General features: G+C 45.2%; 1 long non-coding RNA gene across 1 annotated transcript in view; it reads right to left on the bottom strand.

The window, feature by feature from the left end:
* LOC309611386 overlaps window positions 1–19,908 on the bottom strand; it is a 426,717-nt gene that overhangs the window by 130,084 nt on the left and 276,725 nt on the right. The window lies entirely within an intron of this gene.

Here is a 19,908-nt window from a genome sequence, read left to right on the forward strand (position 1 = left end):
GAGGGAAGTAAGAGTCTACATGAGTTCAGGAGACACCTCGATTTGTTTCTGGGAAAGGAGGAAATTGTCGTACATGGCAAACAAGTCGAAAGGTTGAATTAAGCTAAATCCCAATAGAGGAAATCGGCACAGAGTGGGGATGGGTCAGAGTATAATTTTTTCTTTCTTTCTTTCCGTGTGTGTGTGTGTGTGTGTGGTGTTGGGGGAGGGGTGTATTGTTCTCATTCCTTCTCCTCATATTCTTCTATTAGTAAAACTTCTCTGCTCAAGATTCTTAACCAACACACCGTAGAAATTAAAGTATTCTGAGTTCTAATCCTAATGTCACCACCAGCTTGTTGAGTGACTTTCAGCAAATTTCTTAACCCAATATGGACCTCAATTGCCCCTAATGGCATCTGGTGGTGAATTTGCTTATATAGACCTCCTTGGGTGGAGAGCAGGAAGATGGGATTCAAGACCCAAGGTATTCATTGGAGGAGACCTGAGTTATCCACACTTCCATCTGCACATCCCAAAGTTCACTCAATCCCTTGAAGAGAAAGATGCAGCTGGAGCAACCCTTTCTCCACTGTCCACGGGTAAGGATGGCTCTGGATTTTGGATAAAGACAAAGTTGTAGGAGTCTTTCGGATGTGTAACTGAATCTTTTTTTTCTCATTTAGAAGGTACAGAATAAATTTTATCACAGCATTGTCCATAATAGCCAAAGAAATGGAAACAACCTCCACTACAAATCAAAAGGAATCATGAACATGTATATACGAGAACATTGAACAGCCGGTAAAATTCAGGTTTTCGTAGATCTGGTCGCATGGGAAAGTTCTTTTATACACAAGCATAACAAGCAGGACTTAGAACCGTACATAAACTTCGAGTCTAAATGTATAATATATATGCCCATGTATGCAACAATTAGGCACAGATTTAGGGATTGGTAAACTACCCTGGAGGTAATATCCAGTTCAGTGTCTCCCTTTTTTTTGCCTGTGAGCTAAGAATGCTTTTTAAAAAAAAAAAAAAAATTTTTTTTAATGATTAAGGGGAAAAAAATCAAAAGAAGAAGAATGTTTCAGAGCACATGAAAGTTGTGTGAAATTCAGATTTCAGTGTTCAAAAATCGTTTGATTGGAATGTGGCCACGCTCATTCCTTTATGTGTTACCAACGGCTTTCACACTACAATGGCGCAGCTGAGCAATGCAACAGAGAACGGATGGTGGTAAAGCAGAAAATACTGCTATCTGGCTCTTTACAGAAAAAGTTTGCTGACCCATGCACTAAAGGACAGCTAGGAAGAGTACATACCCAAGAGTTCATTGTGGGATGGCTGGATTGTATAGGCTTTTTGTTTTATTCTTAAAAGTTTCTGGCAATTTCTACCTTTTCCAAACAATGTCTGTTTGATGACTTTGATACTAAACAAAACATGCCCATTTATTAAAACTCTGGCAGATAGTGAAGACCTAAACAGACATCTCTCCAAAGAAGACATACAGAAAAGATGCTCAACATTGCTAATTACTAGAGAAATGCAAATCAAAACTACAATGAGGTATCACCTCACACTGGTCAGAATGGCCATCGTCAAAACAGTCTACAAATAACAAATGTTGGAGAAAATGTGGAGAAAAGGGAACCAACCCTCTTACACTGTTGCTGGGAATGTAAATTGGTGCAGCCACTATGGAGAACAGTATGGAGGTTCCTCAAAAAACTAACAGTAGAGCTACCATATGATCCTGCAATCCCACTCCTGGGCATATATCTGGACAAAACTATAATTCAAAAAGATACATGCACCCCTATGTTCATAGCAACACTATTCACAATGGCCAAGACATGGAAGCAACCTAAACGTCCATTGACAGATGAAGTGGATAAAGAAGATGTGAGATATCTATATCTATAGATACAGATATATAGATCTATCTATATATATAATGGAATATCACTCAGCCGTAACAAAGAATGAAATGCCATTTGCAGCAACACGGATGGTGGAAGTAGAACACGGAGCCTGCGTATTTGACTCAGACCCTTCTTCCCCCAGATGGCAAGATGGATAGCACTCTGCAGAAGTGGAGGACAAGTTAAAGATCCCTCCTGGTACCCTTGCCAGGGTGTCCAAGAAGGTCATGCCTCCGTTTATCACAGCTGTGCATGCTGTCCTGTCATTTGCCTTTTAAAACTCTATTTAACCATCAGATCACTTTTCCATGTAAGAAGGGGAAAATCCCGGCCACGAATTGCAAGCCATGAGCTGCTGACCAGATGCGCCAGCCTTAGAGTACATGAGCTGCCGGCTTATAATAGTTAACGCGGGCTCCCCTAGAAAAGCCTGTAGTTAATAATATCCCCTTCTCCGCTCCCCAGGGACCCCCTGCTTCCTCCACTCCTGTCTCCAACACCCCCTAGGCATGCTAAGCACAGAGAACCCGGAAAACAGAATGGGCAAAGGCCCACAAGGATGCGTGCCCATTTGGCATCAACACTGAGGTCAAAGGTAGTCGACGTGGCGTGAGAGACAGCAGGAGGGTTTTGGGGCAGATGAGATGGCGGATTGCCGAAAGGGGGCTCAAGGCTCTAATGAGAGATGGAGACAAAGGAGAAACATTCTTTAGGGAGGCGGCATCCAGTGGAGTTGACGTGCTCTGGACCAAGCATCAGACACACCTGGAGCTATTCCCAGCCCTGCTGTTTACAAGTCCCGGGACCACGGGTAAGTCCCTTAATCTCTCAAAACCTCAGTTTCCTCATTTAAAATAATAATATTAATTGCCACTTCCTTGGGCTGTTATAAGAATTAAATCAGAGAATGCAAGGAAAGAGCTTAGCACGGACTTTGGAACATACTAAGCACTCAATAAATAACAGCCATGTTATTATTATCATTCATATTTTTGTCATTATTATTATTATTATTGTGGCATTAGGCTTATTGGTTTGGAGGTGGTTTCAGTGTTTAAGGTTCCTTGTGATTCAAGCGACCAGATGAAAGAGAGAAACTCTGGAAGCTTCTGCAATCCTAGGAGGACGTACGGGTGGTGGAGTAACTGTGGGCTTTCATATCATAAACCCAGGTGATCGGAATCCCAGCTCTACCCTGAGCTAGTCAGTCTCACCTTTCTGGATCTGAGTTTCATCACCTGCAAGATGGTGATCATGGAATTTTCCTCATTGTAGAGATCGCAAAACGAAGAATAAAATTAAAACATCTCTACAAATCACTTACTTTCTTGTGACTCTGCGTGATGGTATTTGTTAAAAAGGTGAATGAGTGAGCTGCATTGCCTGTTGCCCCACCAGTTCCCAGACCTCACTACTTCTCTCATCCGATTCCCACCCTCACCATCACCCCATGCCCACCGCTGCCAAGGTCTTTATGATCTGAAATCATCTTTCACATTCTATCCTGTCTCTTCTCTGAAAGGGCTCCATTGTGCTGGAAGGGGCTTACTCTGAGTAGATTTCCTTGCAAAAGTTGCCTGGCCCTGTCGAGGTGCAAATGGGAACCAGATTTCTCTCCTTTAGAAGCTTCCCAAGGTTGCAAACTACTGGGTTGGTCTGCCTTTATATTCTGAATTACTGGGCCAAGCTTTGGCCAACAAAACAATATTCTTCAAGATTAGAGTGAGAACATGGAGAGAAAGGAACTTGACTGGTTGCTGGGATTAGACAGTATGTTCTCCCCTGGAAGAGAGCATCACTGAGCATGCTTTGGGACGCAAGGAAAAGAATATTAAGGTGGCTTAAATGGGAGATTACTTTTCTCATGTAGCAAGAAACCTGACCGAGGCAGTTCCAGGATTGTTACATTAGCTGATGATGGCAGGGATCGGGGCAAGATCCACGATTCTCTTGGCCATCCCCTCATGGTCATGAAATGGCTGCAGCCACTGTTGACATCAAGCCCTCAGAAGATAAAACCCAAAGTGGATAGAAAGGGGGCTGGTGAAAAAGGATTCTCTCCTGGCAAATCTCTTTTTTTAGGCAAGAAAATATTTTCTGGAGCCCTTTGTCAGAGCACCCCCTTACATCTTATTGGCCAGATTTGAGTCACTTGTCCACTCTAGACAATCATGGACCCAGGGAAAGGGGTTGGCTGATATTGACACAGCTCAGTTGTGATCATTCCCTGGGGCTTGGCTCGTTGTCACCTTGAAGGAAACTGGGGTTTTGTTAGCAAAGAAAAAGAAAAGAAATGGCAAGGAGTTCAACTATCTCAGAGAGATGCTCCTTGGGGACCATGTGTGATCATCCTCTTTGTCTGTCCTGCCTCATCTGGCACAAAGTCAGGGCTCCATAAATCTTTGTTAAAAGAATGAATGAAAGGATCCAACCTGGCACTTACCATAACACCTAGTACTTAGTATGTGCTCAGTAAACATTTGTTGAACAAATGAATATGTCTGTCCCAGTGCCTTGAGGAGCACTGAGAATGCTCAGTAATAAATTGCTGAATCAACTATAATACCCAATTCTCGGATTCCTTATTTCTTAAAGAAACTGAAGGACAGCAAGGGCAGGGAAGATGCTATTTATTGAAACACTATTCAGAGAATCAGAGAGATTGTTTTAGACCACCTACTGGCAAACTTTTCCTATAAAGGGCCAGATAGTAAATATTCTAGGCTTTGCAGGCCAGATGGTCTCTGTGGAGACCATTCTACCCTGCCATTGTAGCATGGAAACAGCCACAGACAATACATCCATGAAAGGTCCTGGCCGTGTGTGAATAAAGTGTTATTTGCAAAAAGAAGCAGCAAGCCAGATCTGGCCTGAGGGCAATAGTTGGCCACCTCCTGCCCTTGACCACAAAAGTAGGATCCCAACCTGGAACATAGCCATCAAGCTCTGGGGTGGCAGCAGAAGCCAAGGATGTTTTGGCTGCTCTGTTAGGAACCTCTGAAAAGTAGACCCCGCAAATAGGATTTGATGTGCAAATGATTTATGTAGGGGAAATGCCTGTGAAGGATTAAGGAGAAGAGACAGGAGAGGGTGGGGAGAGCCCTTATACCCGTATGCGGATCTGACACCTTTGAAGGAGAGGGGGAAGGAAGACGGCCTGAGCAGGAAGAGCCTTTTTTTTTTTTTCTTTAAAACCTGATTTTTTTTTTTTTTTTTTTTTTAATTTTTGGCTGTGTTGGGTCTTCGTTTCTGTGCGAGGGCTTTCTCTAGTTGTGGCAAGCGGGGGCCACTCTTCATCACGGTGCGTGGGCCTCTCACTATCACGGCCTCTCTTGTTGCGGAGCACAGGCTCCAGACGTGCAGGCTCAGTAATTGTGGCTCACGGGCCCAGTTGCTCCGCGGCATGTGGGATCTTCCCAGACCAGGGCTCGAACCCGTGTCCCCTGCCTTGGCAGGCAGACTCTCAACCACTGCGCCACCAGGGAAGCCCAGGAAGAGCCTTTGATCACAGTGCAGGTCTGAGGCGGATGGGGAGGTCTTAGGTCAATGTCACCTGTTAGAAGAATCCTGCAGCCTGCAAGTGTGGGCCTGAGGGAATGAACCCATCTGGTCCAGTCACTGGCAGGAAGCAGCCTAAGAGAAACATGGTCTCATTATCAATGCAGTGAAAGATCCAGAAATGTGGTCACTGAGGTTTTTCAGTCAACTATGCTCCCCAGAGCAGAGATCTCATTTCCACCACAACCTCTCCAAGGGCCGCTACTCAGAGAACTCATCAGGAATTACGTCCACAGACAGCAGGACACATGGCAAATACTGGCTGCTGTCATCCTCTTCTGCTTGGCACCAGGGGATCAAATGCATAAAGTCCTAGGTATAGTTCTTGGCACTTAGAAAGTGCCCCATATGTGGTTGCCGTTACGATTATTGTTGTTTTAAGAACCTTAACATAGCTTTGGGGTGTCATAGTGTGGAGGAAATCCATCTTCATTCTACAAGACCCTAGAAGAGCGAGAGTCGGATGCTTTCCCTGGAGAGGCCTGATCTCCTTGACATCTAGATGGACCCTTGTTTCCCACACTGTTCTGTGGAACCCTGGTCCACAGGAGGGTAAGGCGGTGGCTATACTGCTAGGCCAAAGGGTTCCGTGCTCAACTAAGTTTGAGAAATGTTTCTTTAAATTCAAACAACTTCCCTTCCTGCAAACCTTCTCAGAGACTTTGGTCCAAGATTCTGAGAACTGCCCAAGCCTAACTTACGAGGGAGCTCTTTTTATCATTCAGCAACTCATGGATCTAACAGAGTGGGCAATCCAGCACAAAAATTACAGGCCCACTGTGAGTCTGTGTGTACAATCCTGGTTGTCTCACTTTGATGAGTTTCCCACACTCTAAAGGAATATTCAGATAATAAGAATGGTTGTGGATGCTTGAGAGTCTTCTAGAGAAGCAGTATTACATCATGGTTTAGAGCATGGGCTGGGGACCAGGCCTACCTGCCTTGGTTTCCTCATCTGTAGAATGGGGTAACAATCATTCCTACCTCCTGAGGTGATTGTAAGCATAAAAGGGACTGTTATTGCATAAAAACATTTGAAACAGGCACTTAGAAAGTTGCACTGAAGTGTCACCTACAGCTGCATGCTAGGCATTTTATAAATGTCACCTGTATTCCCCCAAGAGCTCTTAGAAATTGGCTCAAAATGCTGAACAAAACCAAATTTAACGTGTGTGACTTTGAAAGGGTTTCAGTGAAATTTGGTACCTGAGTTGCGGCAAGATGACTTCCTGGAGGAAAGATTACATGTCACAAAACCACCAGAGTACGTGTTCGCGGCAGGGCTTGACGATTTTCTCCGCGGCCCAGATGCATCGGAAACTCTGCAGGGAAACGTGGAGAGGCCAGAGCCCAAGCCACACTCGGTGACATTCCCCAGAATCTTTTCAAAGTGTCAAAGGATATTGGAACCATGCTAGGGAGCACCGTGTAGTTTTAAACTTTGTGAAAACTGGCCACTTTGGAAACAATTTAGTTCTACTCTGCGTATTAAATCATTTCCCCATTTTATGAGTTTTATAGAAAAATAATAATAAATTATTTCTCCCCAAGGTCCTAGGAGAAATTGTGTTGCAGTATTAGGTTATGATCTCTTGTACGATTTAATAGATATTCAAGGCTGTTTTGTTTTAATACACAAATACAGAGATTTAGTGAAAGGTGTGATGGGACATACATGTTCTGGATCATCGAGGATCAAGCATTGGGGTCCCTTCCAACTAACTCCGCAAGCAAAATTATATTTCACTTATAGGAGTCCTTGGGGGACCACTGTACCAGGTGAGTAAATTACTCTGTGGGCACAAGCTGGATATTTAGGGAAGTCCACTGATTGTGGCAGGGGGTATTTTAGTGAATTACAGTCCCAGGAACCTGACGATTGGGGGAGTATCTTTTTCATAATCAACTCTTGCTTTACTCTTTTAATCGAAGGAGCAAGAGCAAGGGGAATCCCACAGAACGCTGCGTGACCCCAAAGTTGATTCTGACGGAATCAGGGAAGTATGTTTCATAAAAAGATACTGGTTTCTACACTGAATTTGCCCTGTAAAATGGAATGGGAAAATGAGACAAGACAGAGCAATGGAATGAAAGCAATGCTGGAGTGCCTACAAGGTGCCAGGTGCCAAGGATTCAAAACACAGTAGTAGGGGCTTCCCTGGTGGCGCAGTGGTTGAGAGTCCGCCTGCCAATGCAGGGGACACGGGTTCGAGCCCTGGTCTGGGAAGATCCCACGTGCCGCGGAGCAACTGGGCCCGTGAGCCACAACTACTGAGCCTGCGCGTCTGGAGCCTGTGCTCCGCAACAAGAGAGGCCGTGACAGTGAGAGGCCCGCGCACCGCGATGAAGAGTGGCCCCCGCTCGCCGCAACTAGAGAAAGCCCGCGCGCAGAAACGAAGACCCAACACAGCCATAAATAAATAAATTAATTAATTTTAAAAAAATTAAGATATAAAAACACAGTAGTGGACAAAACCTAATGTCTGCCTTCATAGAAGCTGGCAGGCGAGATGTTGGCGTGACCTTCAACACAACTGACGACCCGTGGCTGGTAGACTTCTAAGACAGCCCCACGCTGAGCCCCACCTCCCCGGTATTCACGACCTCGTGCAGTCCCCTCCCTTTAAGTAAAATGTTTCTAACTAACTAACGGACTAGAGCATCATCGGATACTAAAATAGTGTGAACTTCTGACTATTTATACACATTTGGGATTCGGAGAGAAGGATGGTGATTCCGAGCTGTAAATAAACTTGTAGATAAATAACTGCAGATGAAACAGCTCTCATGAAAAAGCCACCCTTCTCCGAGGTTCTCACTTCTTAAACTCACTTCCTTTACTCACATACACACAGGATCTTGGCTCCCGGGACCCAGCAAGAGAAGGAAGTTTGTAACAGTTTCTCTCTCTCGGATCCTGTCTTTATAGCCAGATCAGAAAGTTACTGACCATGAGTATGTCACGTGTTAGTGAGTGCAAACTCAGCCATGCTTTGGCCACTGAAAAACCTTTTCCTCTCCTCAAAGGCTGCACCTCCTTCAGGCGCAAGGCAGAGAGAGGTCGGTCTGGACACTGGCTGCCTCAAACCACCTAGCAATGCGTGAGCTGATTTCAGACACCGATACCGAGAACCTGGTACCCAGGGAGTCTGGGAGTGACCAGCCGTCCCAGCACAACGACTAACAAAAGGTCATCTGGTGGGAAAAGAAGGATAATGTTAGAAGGAAAAAGAGGAAGGATTTGACTGGGGGAGGGGGAGGGCAGAACCAGAATCTGGACGAAGAGAGAAAGTAGAGCTAGATGGCAAGAAACCTTCCTCATTGGCCTCAAAACTTCATTACTGGTGTGGCAGTGGTTGTGAGCATGAGGTCTGAGCTGGAAAGACTGGGATAAAATCCTGGACCACTACCTACTGGCTGTGGAATCTTGGATGCGTTCTCTGAACTTTGCAAAGCTTAGTTTCTTTATTTGTAAAATGAGGCTCATGAGAAAACCCACCCCAGAGAGGCTGTGTGGATCGAAGGAGATGGTGTGTTTAAACAGCGCAGAGCAGGTGTGGAGTTAGCATTGTTAGTGATTGCCATGGGCGGCGGTGGGGGGGGGGGTTAATATGAAAGTGAAAAGGATCAAACAGATCCATCAGTCTCTCCCCACCAACTCTGGATTGCTTTGGAAAGTACGGTATCCATCGGTAGGGCCTCTTTGAAGTCCTGAGATGCTCTGGGCCCGACTGAAGGTGTCTGAGGCACTTTTTTACCACACTTGGAAAGGCAGCATGGTGTAGGCAACACGGAGAGCTGTGGAAGAGGAAGTGTTTCACTCCTTATGGCCTCTCCTGGGCTGGAGTTCAGAGACACATAGTTGGCCACCTTGCCCAAGACTGGGAAATTCAGAAGGCTGTGGGATGACCTTAAGCCAAAAATTGTGCAGAAAAATCCAGATCAAAATAGGGAAGATCCAATCGGTGTTGAAACCCAGGTACAAAGTCAGGGATAGAAACCAAGAGTCGGCAGAGGTAAGAGGAGACTGAGTAAGAAGGGGAGTGGATCGATCACATCATCAGGGACCCAGGTTCTTTCTGTCTTTCTGCTCTGCCTTTCTCCCAGGGTGGGTTTGTCTTCTTAGGCTGCCCAGCATGGCTCCGAAAGGTCGCTCAGATCCAGGCATCACGGAAAACAACTTCCAGATGTAGAAAACGGTACATCCGTTTCTTGTCTCTCTTTTCAAGAGTGAGATAAAAACATCTCAGGAACTGCTCAGCAGATTTTCCCCTGAATTTTTATTGGTCACAAGCAGATCATATGACCTCACCTAAACCAACTGAGACAGGCTAGGACCTGGGACCTGGGCCCCTTTGCTGCAGTGCTTGCACTTGGACAAACGTCTCCTCCAGCAACGAAACACAAAGAAACTATAAGGGGCTAAAAATAACTGCGTGCATGCACAGTTGGGGCAAATTCTGGACAAGATACAAACAGACCAAAAACCCAACTGTCACTTCTGAAGAAGCAGGAACAAAAGCAGGGGGTCAGGAGCAAAATCAGGGTACTGCACATGCCCCCTGCACACAAACCACCAAAGGGGTGGGCAAAACACCTAAGCCACCCCTCCAGCCCTACCTCTGGACCCAGCCCTACCCTCACCCCAGATAAGGAACCAGCTCGCCCCCACTCGGGGAGTGAGCAAGCAAACCTGTTACCTGTTTTCGCTCCCCCTGCAGCTGCAGGAGCCCCAGTAAAGCCTTGCCTGAATTTCTTGTCTGGCCTCTAATCAATTTCTACTGATTGGGGAAGGCCAAGAACAATGGTTGGTAACATAATCACTGGAAAGCAGGAAGGAGCAACCATGATTGGCATAAACCAGACATGATTCAGGGGACCAGCTTCTCGTGGGATAGGAGCTGGGGAGCTTTACGTCTTCTTGTGATGCACATGGCTGACCAAGTGATTCATGAAAAACATTAGAGCTCTATTTCCAAGGCAGAATGGACAGAGTGACTGTTAAGTAGACAGCCAAGAGCATCTTATAACTCCACCCTTATGGTCCCCTCCCTCCTTGCATTTTGTTCTCTAACATTTATTGAAAGCTTGGGTACCAGGAGCCAATGCTAAGCATTCCAAGACATTACCTTGCTTGATCTTCACATCACTTTTAAGAGGTAGGTACCATTTTCAGTCTCATTTACTGCTGAGGAAACGGTGGCTCAAAATGGTGAAGCAACCTTCTTAAGGTCACGCAGTAATAAAGACTCTTGAAATTGACATACAGCTGCAGCAGCCGCTAGCCACACGTGACTCTTTAATTTTGAAGCACTTCGAATTAAAAATCCAAAAGAATGTCTGTATGTGTATAACGGAGTCACTTTGCTGTACAGCAGAGATTGGCACAGCATTGTACATCAACTGTACTTCAATTAAAAAAATAAGAATAAATGAAAAATCCAGTCCCTCAGTTGCACTAGCCACATTTCAAGTGCTCATTCAATAGTGACATGCCGGCTAGTGGCTGCCATAATATGGTAGCTATAGAACCTTTTCATCATCACAGAAACTTCTGTTGGACAGTGTTGTTCCAGAACCCAAGATCTTAACCACTTCACCAAAACGGTTCCATGACACTCCCATTGTGGACGGATAGTCTTTGTGGAGGTTTCCAAAACAACAACATCCAAGACAGGAAGATTCCCATCTCTTTCCACACATACACCCTTCAAGAAAAAGTCTCTACCGCAATGTAAGACTCTTAATTCTTTTCTGAGAAATTTCTAAACGACCAACCTAATAGTGGAAGGGAGGGAAACATTGAAAGGCATTTCTCATACCCTGGGTGGGACTTGGAGGAGGAAGAACGAGAAAAACAACAATTCAGTAGTACTCTTTGAACTTGGAGGCACTCAAAGTTGCACTGTGGTTACCCTGTCCCTCCACACCCAGATCCAGCAAAACCCCTGCCAGGTCCACATTCCCGAGCTCGTCCCAAGCTCTCACCCAAACTGCCAATCCACAGCAAATGTGTTTCCCAATTCGTGACAAGAAAACCCTGTGTCAGTACGGGGTGACAACGTGGTATGAGGCACAACACCTGATGGAAACCCCAAATACTCACATTGTTCCACCCTCACAAAAATTCCTCAAGGGCCAGAGTTCATGAGTCAGTTTGTGGTGGTTCATCTGATTTTGAAACACTGGTGAGTTAGAGGACTGGGCATGGTTCTTCCCCAAAGGTGTTGTAACAGCTGTGGAGATACTTATGATAGCACACGAGTCTCTACCTTTGTTCACCTCCCTGCATGATCAGCTGGGTGCCAACTTGGGGTTGCCAGGACTAAACTGCCCTCGAGAAGATGGATAGTGTCCAGGAAGGAATATGTATTTAGGAGACCCAGACCTGGGCTTGATCTCTCCTCTGTCATTCACCTACCCTCCAAAAAAGAAAGGTCACTAATCTTTTAGATCCCATCTCTAAAAAAGGGGCCAATCGTTTAGGGTTATTGTGAGGGTCAGAGGAGGTGACGATTATAAAGTATCCGGCACATAGTAAGACTTCTAATAAATGTTGCTTCCCTCTTCCCTCCAATTACTGGATATTTGCATTAAGAATTTGGATAGAGTTGGGGGTAAATGTAAACAGTATTCTGGACAGGAAACCAGAAATATTACAAATCCTGACAGTAACCCTTTTCTAAAGGGGTATCATCAAGGAACAACGCCAGACAAATGGAAAGCAAAACAGCATTGTGTTATTAACTGGGGCTTTGGTACCAAATCCCCAGGCAGGGCATGAGAGTCACCTGGGCTGGGTCACACCACATGAAAGGCTTCTTTTCTAAGGCTGCTGCAGTCTAAATAGCCTCTGGCCAAAGTCAACCTCAACACTAGCTCTCCTTCACCCCATATTGCCTCCCCTGCAAACTGACACTGGACATTTAGGTGTGGGGAGCACTCTTTAAGAGAAGAGGCTGTAGGTCTGTGTTAACCAATCAGAAAGCCAGAAAAGAGAGGAGAGAAAAAGACAGACAGACACAGAGCCACTATGTCCTGCCGTGGAAACTCCAGCCCTAGAAAATGGAACTTACTCAATATCCCCAAATATCACTGATCAGATCCCAAATTACTCCTGGTGATGTGGGTAGCGTTTCTGGCCATGGATTTCGATTAGGAGCATGGAGGTAAGGAGAAGTCCTGACCTGTACTTAGAAGACTCTAACTGGATAATCCTCCTGGTATGGAGACACCTAAAGATTCATCTTGTAATGATTCCAGGCTGGCTTTACAAAGTATCTGGGGAGGGAGGTGGTGAAAGTACAAATTCCTGGGTCCAGGCCTGGAGACTGTGATCAGCCGGTCCAGAGCAGACCCTGAGAAGAATCTATATTGTGCAGGTTGATGTATCATCAGGTGGGAAAGACTCTTGTGACTGTTGGTTTTTTCATCTAGTGTTGGATCGATCTCCTGGTGACTGGTCTACTTCTCAGGCTGTTTCCATTTTCATTTCCCTCCTTCCTTAGTGAATTCTGCTTCTTCCTTGGATCCAAAGCCCCAACCTCCTCTGAAGAAATCTTTCCCCTCAACCCACTTGACCTTCAAAGCCACCATTGTGGTCAAAGTGGATTTTAGTTAGGAATGTGTTTTTCCAAGTGACTTTTATTTCTGCCTACATGTCTTTGAGAAGGACTTGCAAAAGTCTGGTAAGAATTTGTCATGGAAAAATCTGCATCTTCAGAGCTCAAAAGTAAGTTGAAGGATCAAAGAATCACAGGTCAAATATGTAGATTCACACACACACACACAGACAAAAATACAACCAAATGTGGAATATTCTGGGCACACATACAAGACCCATAGGGACCATGGAAAAGTCAATACATACATTGACCTACATTCCTCTGGACAAGCTACCCACCCTCCCCCCCGCCCAATGCATCTAGTTCCCTTCCTCGGGGACAGGATAAAACAACAGGCAATCGACATGCAAAGGCCACCCACATAATTTGTCTTAATCCCCATACCTTACTCTCACCCAGTCTTGATCCATCAGCCAATCCTGGCCTTTCATTCTAAATTCCATCTTCAACTACTCTATCCCTGACCACTTCCTCATTCTACTCCCCACCTCCTCAGCCACCTTGATCCTCCTCCAGAGGTGGAGGCCGATTATTAAGTGAATCTCAGGGATGGCATGAGAACATCTACACATCATTCAACTGAAGTCATCTTCAAGGATAGATCTAGGTATAGAAACAGATCATAGGAAACACACACACACACACCACAGGAACTTCAACCCCCAGTGGGGAACACCATTAGTTCCAGCCACCAACAGAGACTCACTAAAGTCTCTTTGTCATGTGAGAAGGAATCTGATTGGCCCAACTTTTTTCCTGAGCTTATGCCTGATCCAATCAGCTGCAGCCAGGGAGGGTCACGTGACATCAACATGGCTGCTAAGGATCATCCAGTGGGTGAGAGGGGTTTTCTCAGAAATAAAGATTTTTGGGATGGGCAGTCACTCCTAAAGATAGCTGTTACTGCACTTTGGCTATTTTCATTTTTAAAACGCTTCTATAGCACTTTTTATGTGCCAGGCGCTGTTCTAAGTGTTTCCTTCACTCATATCAACCCTTTGAGACAGACTCTATTATCAGCCCATTCTAATGATAAGGAAACTGGGGGACAAAAATATTAAGCAATTTTTCCAAGGTCATACAGCTGATAAATGGCAAAGTTGGGATTGGAAGCCGCAATTGGACTCCAGGATTCATGCTTTTAACCACTATGTCTACTATCTCTCAAGTTTAAAGAGAAGGAAACAATGGTCTCCATCCCTCAGCTCCTTAAACCCTTCAGAGATCAAAGTGAAGGAGTTCTCCACAGCCTTAAAAAGTTGTGTGTTGAGCCCAGAGTAAACCACAGGCCTGAAATGGCAAAGGAACCTGTCCCCCCAAACCCATCCCATCTCTTCCCATTCCCCTGTCTTCTAGCAACAGGTTTGGAGAACAGAAATGAAAGTGAGAGACCAAGAAAAATAGAATTCTCGGGCTTCACCTGCAAATTATCAGTAATGGTATCATTCAGAAAACAAAGCACCACAACAAACTACAAATGTAAGAAAATGCCCGAGAGCCATGGAGTTTAATGCTTGACTTCTAACAAGCAGCCAGTCTATAGAGCAACTTGGCATCATGTCCCACTTGCTCCTATTCCAGGGCCCCGAGCCTACACAGGGTACCTCAGGCCTGTCCTCTTCAAGGCAAACCAGCCTTCTCCTTGGGGGACCTCATCCTGTCCTGTGGGTTCAGTTACTTACCAGATGTTGGTGACTCTCCAATCTATCCAGCCCAGATCTCTCTCCTGCCCTGAAGACCAATGAGCCAACTGCCCACTGGCCATCTCCCCTTGGACATGACATAGGCCCTTCAAATACAGCATGCCCAAAACCAACTCTGACTTCTCCTTGCCCAGATCCACCCCTTCTCAATTGGTCCCCACCTCAGGGGGACGGGTACCACCATGTATCCAACAACACAAGTCAGAATCCTAGAAATCATCCTTGACCCCTTCTTCTCCCTCATTGATTCTTCTCACATCCATTCATCAAGTCTTGCTTATTTGGCTTCCTAAATATCCCTGGAATCCTTCTACTTCTCTCTATCCTCTTCACTACTTCCCCACTTCAGGCCACCATCTTGCTTGCTTGGATGACCGCTGTGGTCTTCTAGCAACAACAAATGCCTCCCTCCAATCTATATCCCAAGCTGCATTCTTTTAAAATTAAAATCAGATCGTATTTCATCTTTCCTTAAATCTCTTCAAATTTTCCCCATTACCCTTGGAAAAGAAATCTCAAATCCTTAACATGGCCAATAAAGCCTATAAGGTGCCCACCTGCCTCTCCAGACTTATCTTACACTACCCTTCCTTTCACAAGCTATGCTCAACGTGGACTGAATTCTCAATCCTTGAATATGCTCCTGGTAGGCAGCCTCTAAAATGACCCCAATGACCCTTCCTCCAGTGTTCAAGCACATGTATAATCCCTCTCCCTTGAGTATAAGCTGGACTCAGTGACTCACTTCTAATGAAAAGAATATGACAAAAGTGATAGGACATCACTTCCAAGATTAGGTTACAAAAAGATTCTGACATCCATTATATCCTTTCTGTCTCTCTCTCTCTCTCTGTGTCTCTCTCTCTTTCTCTCTCTCTCTCCAAGCTATTGTAAGTAGCACTATGGAAAGCCTCAAGTGGCAAGAAATTGATACCTCCACTCAACAGTCAGTGGGAACCTCAGGCAAAGCCATACCAGATTCCTAAGCCAGAGATACTGACATAATAAATGCTTGTTGTTTTGAGCCATTATATTTTGGAGTAATCTGTTATGCAGCAATGGTTGACTAATAAACATCTAGAGACTCTCTTATTTCTGAACAACCGCACATGCTGTTCCCAACTGCTAGGTGGCTCCTCCCAGTGCAGACCCATTTCACCTAAATCCAATGCATTCTCAGGTCTCAGGTGAGATGACACTTCCTCCAGGAAGCCTTCTCTGACTTCCCTCATTATAGCATTGATCACACCAGACAGAAAGCTCTAGGAGGACAGGCACCATGGCTGTCACATGATTCACTTTGGATCCCCTGTATCCAAAAAAGGACTGGCCATAGAAGATGGGTTGTAAATATCTCCTGAATGAATGAAGGGCCTAGAAAGGCCTCCTCTCTCCATGCTGAGCTGAGTCTTCTCCTTGTGCCCAGCATATGACTCTAAATCACATAGACATTGACTACGTCCTGGGTTTCTAGAAGCCATGCTTTTAATTTACACGGTTATAATATTGAACTCAAATCTGATATTTCCGCTGAGTTTTAACACTTCCTCTTCTCATTCTTTCTCTTTTTTCACCTTCACAATAACCATCAGGGGCATCACTATCCTCATTCTACACATAGGAAAAATGAGACAGAAGGACCTGAGTAAGTTTCCTGGACAACCAAGTGCAAAACTTAAGCCTCGAAACTGGTCTCCAAAGTCTCAGCCTAGGACTTCTCTCGGAAGGAAGGTATCAGATGAACATACACTCTAATTACTAAATAATTTTGCTTTAAAAATGCAGATTGCCTTTCACATATGACTGATGCTTTCACTTCGTCACCCAGGCATCTCGGTAAGCAAATAAACTACAATATGAAATGCTCGGTCTCAAAGGGAAAAAGACTGCAGAATCAAGGAAATAAAGCAAAATCTAATGAAATCAGATCTGGAAAAAAGGAAGTTATAAAAAAAAATCCATAACAAGCAGAACATTTGGAAAGAAATCCACTTCGATGCTTTCAGACACATATTGGTAAGCTTATCAATTGTTAGAAAAAAAAAATAAAGTAGGCATAAGCAAAATAGGCTAATGAAAAAAGGAACCATTCACAACAGGCTACTTTACAGACCAGTACATCAAATATGAGATTCCAGGCTGGGCTTTCTGTCTCTAAGTAGTCACAAGGCACTCATTTTGTGTTTTGGGTTGTTTTTTTTTTAACTCCATAAGGATCCTATTTACCATGTGTGAGTAACATTTCTAAAACTACAAAGTTCTGAATTAAAAACAATTCAATGGAAAAAATCACAATAAAACCAGTTGCAGTCTGTACAGTGGAGAAAACGCTTTATAATCGATGACTTTTTCTTCTTCAGTAATTAAACGCCTATGGGTAGCTCACAGACACACCCACCATATGCTGAACTCCACTTTACTGTAGAGAAGATTCTAGAAAAGTTTGCAAAGAGTGAGCTATGACTGTACGTGTGCTTGGTTGGCCCTCACCATAGCTTTTAATTAGTTATCAATTTTTAATTATTAGAGAGTTGACATAAATTCCAGATTTCCAGCATCTGGCCTCACATCCTCACATGGCAAATATCGGCTGGAACTCAGTAAGGGTTTGCCTCTTATCCAGGGCATGTGGTCTTCATATCTTTAGTCTTCATCACCCCCTGTTTCTTCTATGACCAGCCCATTTCTGGCATTTACAGTATTTTCCTGGCCCCTAGAAGCATGGTGTTGGGATCCCTATGCTTAAAAAAAAATGATGGTTGCCATTTTTCTTAAAATTCCACTGGTTAAAACAGAGATTTAGGCAAGTGACCTCTAGGAAAAGGGACTATTTTGAAGAAAAAAAAAAATGCGTTACCAGGAACCCATCAGGCAGCTTTTCTTCTTTCCCTCTCTTCCTAGCCTCTCAATCATAGCACCTCTGCTTCTCTCTGTGTCTCTTTGCCATTTTTCTCCTGTACTGAGGTCACTTTCTTCATAACATCAGTTGTAAATGATCTAAAAGAACCAGCCTGGTCTGGCATCTATTTCGTGGTCTTTCAACTCAGCTTTCCCAGCTCCCCTGGCCCAGTGTCTCATTTTCTCAAATCCAATTTGCCCAAACAGGAATCAAATGGGTGGAGTTATCTATTCAAGTCAGACCAATCAATTAACTGGTCACAGTTGTCAGTCACTCTATGAATCAGGGTGCCCGGGACCCTGCCCTGGTAGCAAGCACAAAATATGGTTTCCCAGAGCATCGAGGATTCTAGGCAAGACACCTTCCCTTCAAGGGCAGGCAGGCTGTGACCCCCCACCATCACTAGAGCCACCACTTCCCCAAACACAATCCGAAGTCTGAAGCAATCTGCCTCTCCGTTCCCATGAGCTGTGGCCCGGCCAGGGCCTGGCGTCCAGAGGGCAGAGCTATGCACAAAGGGATAACGCGCTTCCCTTGGCGGCCGAGCCCTCATCCACATGCACAAGTGGAAGCAGTTAGTTGCTGTAATGAATTTGTAACGCTGCTTCGCTTGTTTCCTCTCGGTGCCGGTTGGCCCTTCGCAGCGGTGTGAATCCACCGGCGGACAGTAATTGGGCTGCTTCTAGCCAATGTGGGCGGTCATGCCCGCTGCATGCTGCACCCAGACAAACCGCTGCACCTCCTCTGAAGCGGCCGTAACAAATTCGCCCGTACCGGCCCGACACTGGGAACTCCACGTTACTTGCCTCTGAGACGGAACAAAGAGAGTCTCTGTTTTCTCTGACTCCTCCCAGCCCCGAGATAGCCAAGAACAGAGTATGATTCTCAGGCTGCAGTTCAGCCTGAAGAAACAAGGAAATCCTCGCAGCATGAGAGGCAGAGGGCTGAGTGGCTAAGTACACAGGACCTGGCTCTCATCCCAGCTCTGCCAGGAAAGTGCTATGTGATCTCCCGCAAGTTGCTTCACCTCTCTGAGCCTCACGTTCTCCATTTGTTACAGATAATAACACCTCCCTGGTTTGTGGAGAAGACAAAGTGAAAAATGTAAGCAACCCCCAGGGCTTGGGTCAACATACAATAAATAGCATTTCACTTTCTCTCCTCTCAAATCCCCTCTTCTGGTATTTGAAAGTGGCCATCAGGAGTTGAACTCACACTTGGGCGTCTTCTCCTGCAAATGTGTGCCATGAGAGATTCAATCCCTCCCCTCTCGCTGGCCCATTAGGCTGTGTCCAGTTTCTGCTCTAACACACAATGCTTCATGCACGTCTCATACGTGTCACTTTTCCTCCACGTGTATTTTTGTTGGATACATTTCCAGTAGTGCCATCGCTGGGTCCAAGGATTTTCGCTCCTATCTGCCAGATGTCACCGGGCTCATTTTAACCCTTTTGGCAGCTGGAGGCCTCCCCTTGGCTCCACCAGTCACCCCGTCACCCTCAGCCTCCTCATCCTCAGAGGGAGGCAGAGGGAAGCCCTGGCTGGCTTCAGGCAGCTGTCACACTTCCTGTCTTTCTGCAGCTGGCAGAAGGCACTTGATGTTTCCACCAGAGACTGGGCCCAAGTGGAGTTCCCATTTTCAGAAGAGAAGAAGACATAAAGTTGGACAACTTCAGTTCAAATACTTGTTGTGCCTCTTGCTGGCTGTGTGACTCTGGGTGAGTTGCTCAACATCTCTGAGTTTTTGTTTCCCCATTATATAAACGGAGCATCAAAATGTGTACATGCAGACTTGTTGAAAGGCTTGGAAATAATAAATATAAAGCACTGAATGCAGTGCCCGACACCCAGGCTATTATCATTTTATCTCTGGTGCCCAGTACTTACTTGAGAATGCTATATTTCTCCCCGCACGCTTCTCTGCTCCTTTCTTTGACATCTGACCAAGAATGCTGAAACAGAGCACTGAGACATGCATGGCCTGGTCCTGCCTTCCAGCTGCAAGCCTCAAGGTCCATTCAAAACCCTTTCAAATAAGACCTTCCACTTGAAGATTCAATAGCTGAGAAGGTTAACTCACTGAGAATCAGAGACAAAGGGGATATCTGTTTGGTTTGGCCTCAGCACAGCTGTCAGGGAGTTTGAGGGCTCTTTTTCTAAAAGCAGGCCTATTATTGTTATTGTTGTTGTTGTTGTTTTGATAGTTGTGATGG

Source organism: Balaenoptera borealis (assembly GCF_965194805.1).
Source record: "Balaenoptera borealis genome assembly, chromosome: 14".
NCBI classification, from domain to species: domain Eukaryota; kingdom Metazoa; phylum Chordata; class Mammalia; order Artiodactyla; family Balaenopteridae; genus Balaenoptera; species Balaenoptera borealis.